General features: G+C 44.7%; 1 protein-coding gene across 2 annotated transcripts in view; it reads left to right on the top strand.

Annotated features, from left to right (window-relative positions):
* RFTN2 (raftlin family member 2) overlaps positions 1-12225 on the top strand; it is a 527077-nt gene that overhangs the window by 172769 nt on the left and 342083 nt on the right. The gene's annotated exons all lie outside the window — the stretch shown is intronic.

Raw genomic sequence — 12225 nt, forward strand, 5'->3', positions numbered from 1 at the left:
AGATGGTGACCTTGGGTCTCTTCTTCCCCTTCTCCAAAGGGAAGACTGGCTCTGCTCTCTAGACGCCTACACACACATTTCAATTACTCCGTCACATCGCAGATTCTTACGGTTCCTAGCAGGCCTAAAACACTTCCAATATCGAGTGTTACCATTCGGTCTAGCATCTGCCCCACGAGTCTTCACCAAGTGCCTTGTAGTGGTTGCTGCCTTTCTCAGGAGTCAAAGTGTCCACGTCTACCCCTATCTCGACGATTGGTTGATCAGGGCTTTCACTCAGCAAACTGCACTGATGTCTCTACGTCTCACTTTGCATTCCCTGATCTCCCTAGGGTTCCTCATAAAATATCAAAAATCCAGGCTAGTTCCTTCTCAAACCCTGTTGTTCATAGGGGCCAACTTGGACACTCCAAAAACGAAAGCCTTCCTACCTCGGGATCGAGCTTTCACTTTCGCTTCTCTGGCCCATCGACTGCAGTCTCGATAACATTCAACTGCACGTCATTTTCTGGTCTTACTGGGTCATATGGCCTCCTCGGTGCATGTTACTCCCATGGCTTGCCTTGCCATGAGAGTAATGCAGTGGACTCTAAAATTGCAGTGGATTCAGTCTTCTAAGCCAATGTCCACCATTGTCCACATCTCCAAGCAGCTTCAATTATCGCTGGCCTGGTGGGAAGACCAATTCAATCTGCTACAAGGCCTTCCATTTCAGGTTCCAGAACCTCAAATAACCTTGAGAACAGATGCTTCCAGCCTCAGCTGGGGTGCACATGTTGGAAACCTGTAAACTTAGGGCATTTGGTCTCCAGAGGAAGCCAAACACCAAATAAATTTCCTGGAGCTTCGTGCAATAAGATATGCTCTCAGAGCTTTTCATGATCACCTTTCCAACCAGGTCATCCTGATTCAAACAGACAACCAGGTGGCCATATGGTACATCAACAAGCAAGGGGGAACGGGCTCCTACCTTCTGTGTCAGGAAGCGGCACAGATATGGGCGGAGGCCCTTTCCCACTCAATGTTCCTCAGGGCCACCTACTTGCCGGGAGTGGACAATGTGTTGGCAGACAAGCTGAGTCGCACTTTTCAACCGCATGAGTGGTCCCTCAACCCCACTATAGCGGACTCAATATTCCAACGTTGGGGTTACCCTCACATAGACCTCTTTGCATCAATTCACAACCGCAAAGTAGGGAACTTCTGCTCTCTCACTCGCAGCCAACACCCGCAGCCAAGAGACGCTTTCTCCCTCTCATGGGCCAGCGGTCTCCTTTATGCGTACCCTCCACTTCCACTCATTTCAAAGACTCTCGTGAAGTTGCGAAGCGACAAGGGGCTGATGATTCTGATAGCCCCTCATTGGCCACGCCAGGTCTGGTTTCCAATTCTCCATGACCTATCAGTAAACCGGCACATTCCTCTGGGGAAGGACCCGCTTCTGATTACTCAGAACAACGGCTGCCTTCATCACCCCAACCTCCAGGCCCTCTTCCTGACTGCCTGGATGTTGAAAGGTTAATACTTCAACCTCTTAACCTTTCAGATGGTTTCCCGTGTCCTAGTAGCTTCACGAAAGCCTTCCACAAGTGGAACAGGTTTACGGTATGGTGTACTTCCATGTCCATCGATCCCTTCACTTGTTCCACACCGAAGTTTCTGGACTATCTCTGGCACCTGTCAGAGTCAGGCCTCAAAACTTCGTCTATCAGGGTACATGTCAGTGCGGTAGCCGCCTTCCATAAAGGTGTCGGGGATATACCTATTTCAGTACAACCCCTTGTAACACGCCTTTTGAAGGGCTTGCTCCACATTAAACCTTCACTGCGCCCTCTGGCCCCTTCCTGGGACCTCAACATGGTTTTGGGGTGGCTCATGAAACCGCCATTTGAGCCTCTCCAATCCTGTGATCTCCGCTATCTCACTTGGAAAGTGATTTTTCTTTTGGCGATCGCATCCGCTCGCAGAGTTAGTGAGTTACAGGCCTTAGTCACCTAACCAAACTTACACTAAACTTCTGCATGATAGGGTAGTTCTCCGCACTCACCCTAGGTTTTTGCCTAAGGTAATATCGGAGTTTCATATCAAGCAATCCATTATACTACCCACATTCTTTCCCAGGCCCCATTCAAATCCAGGAGAATGGGCTCTTCATACCCTTGACTGTAAACGTGCTCTAGCATTCTATCTAGACTGTACAGCTGGCCACAGGAAATCCATTCAATTGTTTCCTTCGATTCCATGAAATTGGGTAAGCAGATTCTCTCCTCCTAGCGGACTGTATTTCCTTTTGCTATCAGCAGGCAGGCATTCCGTTTCAAGACTGTGTCAAGGCACACTCTATCAGGGCCATGGCAACATCAGTAGCGCACCTACGCTCTGTGCCGTTTGCTGATATCTGTAAGGCTGCTACCTGGAGCTCTCCCCACACCTTCGCAGCCCATTATTGTTTAGACAGGGCTGGCAGACAAGATTCCATCTATGGCCAGTCTGTGCTACGCAACTTATTTGCAAACTGAGGTAGCAACATCCTTCCGCCAACCCGTTAGGGTTCAGGATAAGAACATAAGAAATTGCCGTGCTGGGTCAGACCAAGGTTCCATCACGCCCAGCATCCAGTTTCCAACAGAGGCCAAACCAGGCCACAAGAACCTGGCAATTATCCAAACACTAAGAAGATCCCATGCTACTGATGCAATTAATAGCAGTGGCTATTCCCTAAGTAAACTTGATTAATAGCTGTTAATGGACTTCTCCGCCAAGAACTTATCCAAACCTTTTTTGAACCCAGCTACACTAACTGCACTAACCACATCCTCTGGCAACAAATTCCAGAGCTTTATTGTGCGTTGAGTGAAAAAGAATTTTCTCTGATTAGTCTTAAATGTGCTACTTGCTAACTTCATGGAATGCCCCCTAGTCCTTCTATTATTTGAAAGTGTAAATAACCGAGTCACATCTACTCGTTCAAGACTTCTCATGATCTTAAAGACCTCTATCATATCCCCCCTCAGCCGTCTCTTCTCCAAGCTAAACAGCCCTAACCTCTTCAGCCTTTCCTCATAGGGTAGCTGTTCCATCCCCTTTATCATTTTGGTTGCCCTTCTCTGTACCTTCTCCATCGCAACTATATCTTTTTTGAGATGCGGCGACCAGAATTGTACACAGTATTCAAGGTGTGATCTCACCAAGGAGCGATATAGAGGCATTATGACATTTTCCGTTTTATTAACCATTCCCTTCCTAATAATTCCTAACATTCTGTTTGCTTTTTTGACTGCTGCAGCACACTGAGCTGACGATTTTAAAGTATTATCCACTATGATGCCTAGATCTTTATCCTGGGTGGTAGCTCCTAATATAGAACCTAACATCGTGTAACTACAGCAAGGGTTATTTTTCCCTATATGCAACACCTTGCACTTGCCACATTAAATTTCATCTGCCATTTGGATGACCAATCTTCCATACTTGCAAGGTCCTCCTGTAATGTATCACAGTCTGCTTGTGATTTAACTACTCTGAATAATTTTGTATCATCCGCAAATTTGATAACACAGTTGTGCCTGTTGCACGTCTTTGGTTACATTTGGTGCATATTCGGGCATCCTCAGCTCGGTACTCACCCATATGTGAGGACTACCATCCTGCTTCTCCTGTAAGAAAGCAGAGTTGCTTACCTGTAACAGGTGTTCTCACAGGACAGCAGGATGTTAGTCCTCACGAAACTCGCCCGCCACCCCGCAGTGTTGGGTTCGTTTACGTTTTCTTATTTTATTTTCACTTGTACTTTTTACTATAAGATGAGACTGGATGCAGGGTTGGTGCTATGCTGGGCATGCCCAGTAGGTGCCAGTCAAAGTTCTAGAAACTTTAATAAAAGTGTTCCGTGATTGGGCTCCATCCTGATGATGTCACCCATATGTGAGGACTAACATCCTGCTGTCCTGTGAGAACACCTGATACAGGTAAGCAACTCTGCTATCTCCTGGGAGGCCAGGGCTGGGGAACAACAACAGCAGCAGTCGGACGTTTTTGCTGGGGCTCCTCCGTTGATTACTGTGGTGGCCTACTCCTTCTGAGGATAGCTGTCAGTGGTGAATTGGTCGCTTCTGAACCTCAGTGAACAGCGATTGTCACTCAACTCTCAGTCGGAGAGTTGAAAGATTTTTCGGGATTGGAAGGCCCTGATTCTATTTGATGGGGTTCCAGGGAAAACGTTAAAGGTTTCCCTCTGGATGTACGATTGTCCACCCCTACAAGGGGTATCCCTCATTGTTCCATTTCCGGGGAAGCAATATCACTGCTTTTGACTGGTGGTTGCTTTCGGTTCCTCACGAACTCTGAGGGCCGGTCGAGCGATAGCGCCCTCCTTAGGTAATTCTAAGGTACAGCAGGTCTATTTCGCAAAGGAGCCTTTCCAGTATAGCTCCCAGGTGAACCTTAGGGTTTCTCCTGTCCATGAATCACCTTGATAACTGCTGAGCTCAATGGGCCACTATGGCCAGTCATTCTTGCCTGTGGGACTCTACCTCAGTGAGGAGGGTTCTAGTCCATCTAATTGGCGAGTATGCCTTTAAAACTATTGCTATATCCATGGCTGATGGAGTTGAGAAACGAGGAGCCCCGCAACAGAGGTGCAGCTCTTTGTTTGCAATGGCTTGCAAGCTATACTTCCCCATTTCAGGGGTAACCCTGTCTGCGGACAGGGGAGTCCTGGTTCATGCAACGTTTGTTCCATTACTGGACCGCTTGCTTCCTTTCAAGAAGTATTTGCAATCTGTGGTATTAATACCTAAGCCAGATATTTGGCAATCTGTTCTGAGATCACCCTGGCCCTGCCTTAGTACCCTTAGGGTTTCCGGACCGATGAAGAAATCCTGTTCGACAGGGGTTTGCACTTGCAGCACCCCGCTTCCTGTCTCTTAGTGAAGTATTTCTGGATTTCTTCCCTGGGAATTTGCTCTCAGTTTCAGCTGTTCCAAGTGGGCTGAGGGCTCTATCTTGGTGGGTAACTCCCTACTGGAATCGACAGTGAGTTATCCGCTTGTGGTTGGGATATACAACCTAGCAACTTGTGCTTACTCTAGCAGTCTAGTGGCCTGCCTCCTTGAGTTCTCACTCCCTCTGACTTCCAGTTGGATTGTCAGGGGAAGGGGAGAAAAAGCCAAGGCATTGCTGGTATATCTCAGTGTATACCTGCAAGGAAAAATTCACCACATTTTCCCTATATTTTTGCCAGGTTCTGGCCATTGTTGCCTTTATTTATTTATTTATTTATAGATTCTTTTATACCGAAGTACGTATAGCTATACATCACCTCGGTTTACAGGGAACAATAAATTAGCAACAGGCTTTACATATAACAGTTTACATAATAGAACAAATATCAGAAACAGGCTTTACATTAAACAGCAACAGGCTATACAAATAATAAAAATAATGGCATTCAAGGGAAATCTGCTAACTTCATTAGCTATAATAACCATAATATATTAAACTTCAGGATTTACACAGTATCAATGCCTTTAGCTCTTCTCCTTTCACTAGGCTGCCCAAAGTGCCTTCCTGCTCACCTGACCTATCCTGTAGACAGGATGGATAGTCTTGCCCTTGACAGGTTGCAATGTATTTATTTATTTATTTGTTTGTTTGTTTGTTTGTTTGTTGAGTTTTATATACCGTCATTCGGTAGAGCCATTATAACGGTTTACAAAAATATACATTTTTCTAAGCAGTTGTGTAACAGAAAAAACAATGTGAACGTTATACATTTTCTTAGCAGTTGTGCAACAATAAAAAACAATTTGAACAATATCAGAAATAAGCATATCAAGTCCAGAGAGCATTATTAGGTTGGAAGAGGAGGGTATGCAGTTCAGGGTGAAGAGAATGTATTAAGAGGTTTATAACTGAGAGTTCAGTTGAGAGTTAAAATGATCAGACGCCTGAGGGTCAGTGTAGAATTTGCGGAACATTAGTGTTTTTAGGTCCTTTTTGAATATTTTTAGGTTGTGTTGGGTTCTCAGGAATTTAGGTAGGGTGTTCCAAAGTTTAGGTGAAGCAATTGAAAAGGCTCTTTCTCTTGTGGTTGCCAGATGTGCATCTTTGAAAGGGGGAATGTTTAGGTAGCCTGAGTTATTAGAGCGTAGGTTTCTTGGAGGATTTTGAGGGATTATGTTTAGGGTGTTAAGACCTTGATGATCATTGTTTAGAATTTTGTGGATTATGGTCATTGATTTGTAAGCAATACGTGCAGTAATAGGGAGCCAGTGAAGTGAGGTCAATATTGGTGTTATGTGTTCATTTCTTTTTGTTCCAGTTAGGACTCTGGCGGCTGAGTTCTGCAGTATTTGGAGTGGTTTGAGGGATGAAAAAGGTATTCCAATTAGTAAGGAGTTGCAATAGTCGAAGGTGGAGAAGATAAGAAGTTGAAGTACAGTTCTGAAATCATAGGGGTTGAGAAATGGTTTCAGGTGTCTTAGGGTTAGGAATTTGTGGTATCCTTCTTTAGTTTTATTTGCTATGTGGTTCTTGAAAGAAAGCTCTTTATCAATGATAACTCCGAGGTTCCTGGTGTGGGTGGTAGGGAGTATAGTTATCATTTGTTTATCAAGTATTGCCAGGGGTGGCGGAGTTGGATTGGGTTTTTTATCCATGAGTATTATTTCAGTTTTGTCAAAGTTGATTATGAGTTTCAGGGAATTTAGGAGATGTTTGATTGAGATAAGTAGTTCTGAGGTTTTCTTGTAGGTGTCTTCAATCGAATTTTGTCTGGGAATGAGGAGCTGAATATCATCAACGTAGAGGAAGTGTGTGATTTCATATGTATGGTGAGCTTCAGGCTAACTTCTCTCACTGCTCAGGAGTTTGGGCTAGCATCTGATTCAGAGGTTGCCTACATCCCTTGAAATTCTTGTCGCTGTCCTTCATGGTCAGCTAGGTCTGGTGCTTCGGCACATAGGGTCTGTCCCAGGCCCTGCTGTTGTGCTGATTATTCTCCAAGCATTGCTTGGGCTTTCTTCCCATTGTGCCCATCAGCCACACATGGGCACACTTCTGCAGAGACATTCTGTTCTCCGGATGTCAGTGGATCACAGTTTCTTTCTGGAGTTTTTCAGGCCCCAGTTGGGTTTTCGGTTTTCTTCTGACACTGAAGGAAACTGTGCAGTCTTCATCCAAGAGTCCTTCTCTTGTTTTCATCTCTATGCTTGTCCTGTACCCAGGAGGTTCCAGACCTATCAATGTCGGGATTTACTGATCCAAAACCCTGATTGTAATGTTTTCAGTAATGCGGAGGATGCATCTGCTTGCACTCGCATCACTTCTCTGCCTTAGGTACCCTTGCTATACATGAGGGTTTTGTGTCTCAGTCATTTCTATGGATTTTCTTTGTAGAACCCAACTCCTTTCCCACCTAGACCCCTTTGTGGTTCGGCTGTCTCACAAGCAAAAGGGAGAATGGTAGTGCTTTCAACAATGTTCAGTTTCCCGCTTTGACCTGCTCAGATAGCTTATAGCAAGGGATTCACCCATGTATGAAGACTACCATCTTCCATGTCCTCGAAGAAGGCAAAGTTGCTTACCTGTAACAGATGTTCTCTGAGGACAACAGGATGTTAGTCCTCATGAAACCCACCCGCCTCCCCTGGGAGTTGTTTCTCCATGTATTAGCTCTGTCATAGTCTGAGGGACTCTCCCTAGGGGGAAGGGTGATGACTACAGCTGCATATGCTCGGTAGGGCATGTTTGAAAGTTCTATATTCTTTGAGATCAAAGTTCTGTGCTGGGCTCCCTCCAATGATGTCACCCATGTGTGAGAACTAACATTCTGCTGTACTCAGAGAACACCTGTTACAGGTAAGCAACTCTTCGTTACATAATCATATAAAATACATTACTTAGTACCAAAGCAACAAAAAAGGAGGTTTAACTTTGCATTGAGTGAATGTGTGCATGCACTCGGCCAATTATTTAAGTAATTTCAAATTTAACTTGCACACATAAGTTTACTTTGAAAATATTCAGTAAAGTCTGCGTATACCATGTACATGCAGTCTTTACTGCTTTTCAGGCTGCTTGAAAATCAAGTAATTTTCAAGCAGCCTGAAAAGCAGTAAAGTCTGCATGTACAATTGAATTAATAGTAGTTTATTGACTTCTCCTCCAAGAACTTATCCAAACCTCAATTTTAATTTCTTCGACCCCCGCCGGAGACCAAGCCGGCGGGGGCCGAAGAAATTAAAATCGAGGCCGGCGGGGGCCGAAGAAGTGAACACCAGTGCTGCTAACCACTGCCGGAGACCAGCTGTTCAGCTGGGGGCCTTAGATCGGAAGGGTGCTTCTGTGTGTATGTGAGAAAGGAACTGTGGTTCTGTGTGTGTGTGTGTGTGTATATGTGTATGTGAGAAAAGAATGGTGCTTCTGTGTGTGTGTGTGTATGTGAGAAAGGAATGGTGCTTCCGTGTATGTGTGTGTATGTGAGAAAGGAATGGTGCTTCCGTGTGTGTGTGTGTATGTAAGAAAGGAATGGTGCTTCTGTGTATGTGTGTGTGTGTATGTGAGAAAGGAATGGTGCTTCTGTGTGTGTGTATGTATGTGTGTGTGTGTGTGTGTGTGTGTATGTATGTGAGAAAGGAATGGTGCTTGTGTGTGTGTGTGTGTACGTGAGAAAGGAATGGTGCTTCTGTGTGTGTGTGTGTGTGTGTGTGTTTGTGTGTACGTGAGAAAGGAATAGTGCTTCTGTGTGTGTGACAGGGAAGGTGCTTCTGTGTGTGAGGCAGGGAGGGTGCTTCTGTATGTGTGTGGTGTATTTGTGAGTCAGGGTGGGTGCTTGTGTGAGTCAATGTGTGTGTCGAGAGAGAGATGGAGCATGTTTTTGGCTGGCTTGTGGCTGTGAGAGAGAGGGCATGTGTGTGATTGAGCCTGTTTGTAAGTGAGATAGAACATGTGTGTGATTGAGAGCTTGTGTATAAGCGAAATAGAGAGATCATGTGTGTGATTGAAATCCTGTGTGTAAGAGGGTGCGAGAGCATTGTGTGATTGAGAGAGACTGGCCAGAGAGGTGACGTGTGTATGTGTGAGACTGATCAGGGAGATGACTGGTATGTGTGTGTGCATGTGTGTGTGTGTGTGTGTGTGTGTGAGATAGAGAGACTGGTTGGGGAGATGATTGGTGTGTGAGAGACAGAAACTGGTCTTGAGGGTATGACTGGTGTGTGTGTGTGTGTGAGAGAGAGAGAGAGAGAAGAGACTGGTTGTGGTCCCTAAGGAAGAGAACCGTGAGGACAGCTTCAGCAGCTACTGCTGCTTCTGGTGTGGCCTGCAAGGGAAAGGAGTAGGAGAACTGCTGGAGAGGGTAAGTAAAGGTGGCTTTTTAAGTTCATTTTTCTTGATTGACTACCATTTTAATTATTGGGTAGTATTTGATGTGTCTGCTGTTTGAAATATTTTATTGGTGTTTGGTAAAGGTTTCAAAATTTGCTTGAGTCTTTAATTATTGGATATTCTATTCATCAGCTGTTCTGAAATTATTTTATTAGTATGATTTTATAATTATGATTCATGATTTATATATCTTGATTTTATTGATTGTTTCATGAGGAATGGTGACATTTTTGTTTTTCCATTGTTGCACTGTATAGAGTCTGGCGTGATACGTTTCCAAATTATCCCTATCAGCTGAAAAGCAGGTTGCTAATTCAAACAAAAAACTCACTTTGAAATGTCTGTATGCCAATGCCAGAACTCTAAGAAGTAAGATGGAAGAGTTAGAGTGTATAGCAGTAAATGATGAGCTAGACATAATTGGCATCTAAGAAACCTCGTGGATTGAGGATAACCAATGGGACAGTGCTATATCAGGATACAAATTATATTGAAATGATAGGGAGGATCAACTTGGTCGGGGTTTGGCACTTTATGTCCAGGAGAGTGTAAAGTCCAGGGGTGGATTGTGGGAAAATAGTGGCCCGGGGGATTTTTCTCCATACTGGCCCATGGGTACCCAATTACATATAAAATATAATTTACATATATAATTTACATATATATGTACACACCCCTATATTTCGGCATGGTCCTCCCATATCAACACAGTACTATTGCCCAAAACTCAAAGAATAACAACCCCACCTATGAAAAAGAATACCACAAATATTACACCAGAATCTAAAATATCAATACACCTCCTATCAGAAAAACAGAACAGGCCAAGCTACTACAGATCCCTACAGAGAAACCACATGCTAAAAGAATGCTTCATCTCAGTCTTTGCATGCAGAACACAAACTCTCACCAAATACAGAATAAAGCCACATAAAGTATAAATAGAAATGTGCAGACAAAAACTAAACTAAATTCTTTAGCCCAGGTGATTCTTTACTTATAGGCATATGGACTATGTTTGCCTTTATTGGAACCTCTCTATCGAGATGCCCTAACTCTCCTGTTTCATTAGTATCCTTTAAAGATACATTCCTCCGAACCATGCACTGCTGAGTGACTGTCGGATTTCCCCATTGTTCTAGTTTAAAAGCTGCTCTATCTCCTTTTTAAAAGTTAGTGCCAGCAGCCTGATTCCACTCTGGTTAAGGTGGAGCCTGTCCTTCCAAAAAAGTCTCCCCCTTCCTCAAAAGGTTCCCCAGTTCCTTACAAAACTGAATCCCTCTTCCCTGCACCATCTTCTCATCCACATATTGAGATTCCAGAGCTCTGCCTGCCTCTGGGGACCTGCACGTGAAACAGGGAGTATTTCAGAGAATGCCATCCTGGAGGTTCTGGATTTCAACTTTCTACCTAAAATCCTAACTTTCGCTTCCAAACCCTTTCTCCCACATCGTTGGTGCCCACATGTAGCATGACAGCCGGCTCCTCCCCAGCACTGTCTATAATACTATCTAGGTGACACTTGAGGTCTGCCACCTTCGCACCAGGTAGGCAAGTTACCAGATGGTCCTCACGTCCACTAGCCACCCAGCTATCTACATTTCTAATAATCGAATCACCATCTATGATGGCCAACCTAATTCTTCCCTCCTGGGCACTAGCCCTGGGAGACTTGTCCTCAGTGCAAGAGGACAGCACATCACCTGGAGAGCAGGTCCTTGCTACAGGATCACTTCCTGCTACACCAGCATAATGTTCTCCAACCAGGAGACCTTTCTGATCCAAGGCAGCACCGGGGCTGCCATACTGGATTTGGGACTTGACTACTATGTCCCTTTAGGTCTTATCAGTGTTCCTCTCTGTCTGCCTCAGCTCCTCCGGGTCTGCCACTCTGGCCTCCACAGATCAGACTCATTCTCTGGGAGCCAGGAGCTCTTTGCACCAGGTGCACACATACAATCTCTCACCGGCAGGTAAAAAATCATACATGTGACACTCATTGCAAAAGACTGGAAAGTGCCCTTCTTGCTGCTGGACTGCTGCCTTCATCTTAATGTTCTTGAGTTCCTAGTTAAGTTTAGGTTACTAAAGGAGTTTGAATTAGAATACTTTAAATTTACAGGTGTATTTACTAATTAATCTTTTTGAATATCAGTTTGTTTTGTGAGTGCTTAAAAGTATACACACAAAGCTCAACTTTCAAACCTATCCATGGTACAGCATTTGCATGCATAATTGGACACGTGGAGGTCGATATTCAAAAGTAATTTAGAAGGAGAACTGAGAAGTTATCTATCTAAATGGCTACCCAGCTATATTCAAAGCCATATGCGGCTAAATTTTAGCCGAATAATGACTTATTCGACTAGATTTTAGCTACATAAGTCAGGGGTGTTCCAGGGGCGAGCGGGAGGCGTTTCCAGGTAGAGCAGATTTAGCCACATAAGTTATGTGACTAACTCCGATATTCAGACTTAGCCGCTTAACTTATGTAGTTATCTCTGGTCATGCCGTAGGGCTGTCCTAAAGTTGGCTGGATATACTTCCAGTTCCTGCTCCAATACCTGTTTCAGTTCCAGTTCCCGCTCCTGCCCTACTTCAGATGGACCTCCTTGGCTTGACCCGGACTTGAACCTGACTTTGAACCTTGCCGCCTGCCTCTGACCTCTCTGCCTGAACCTGATCACGCTCATAGCCACCTGCCCTTGACTGCCTGTCTGGACCTGACCTCGGACCTCACCCTGCTTCCTGCTGGGAATCGTCGTCACCGCTGCACTCCTGGCACTCCGCTCCCTAGCCTACTCTCTCAGGATCATCCACACAGCATCACGCCTAAGT

This window comes from Rhinatrema bivittatum, chromosome 6, assembly GCF_901001135.1.
Source record: "Rhinatrema bivittatum chromosome 6, aRhiBiv1.1, whole genome shotgun sequence".
Taxonomy (NCBI): domain Eukaryota; kingdom Metazoa; phylum Chordata; class Amphibia; order Gymnophiona; family Rhinatrematidae; genus Rhinatrema; species Rhinatrema bivittatum.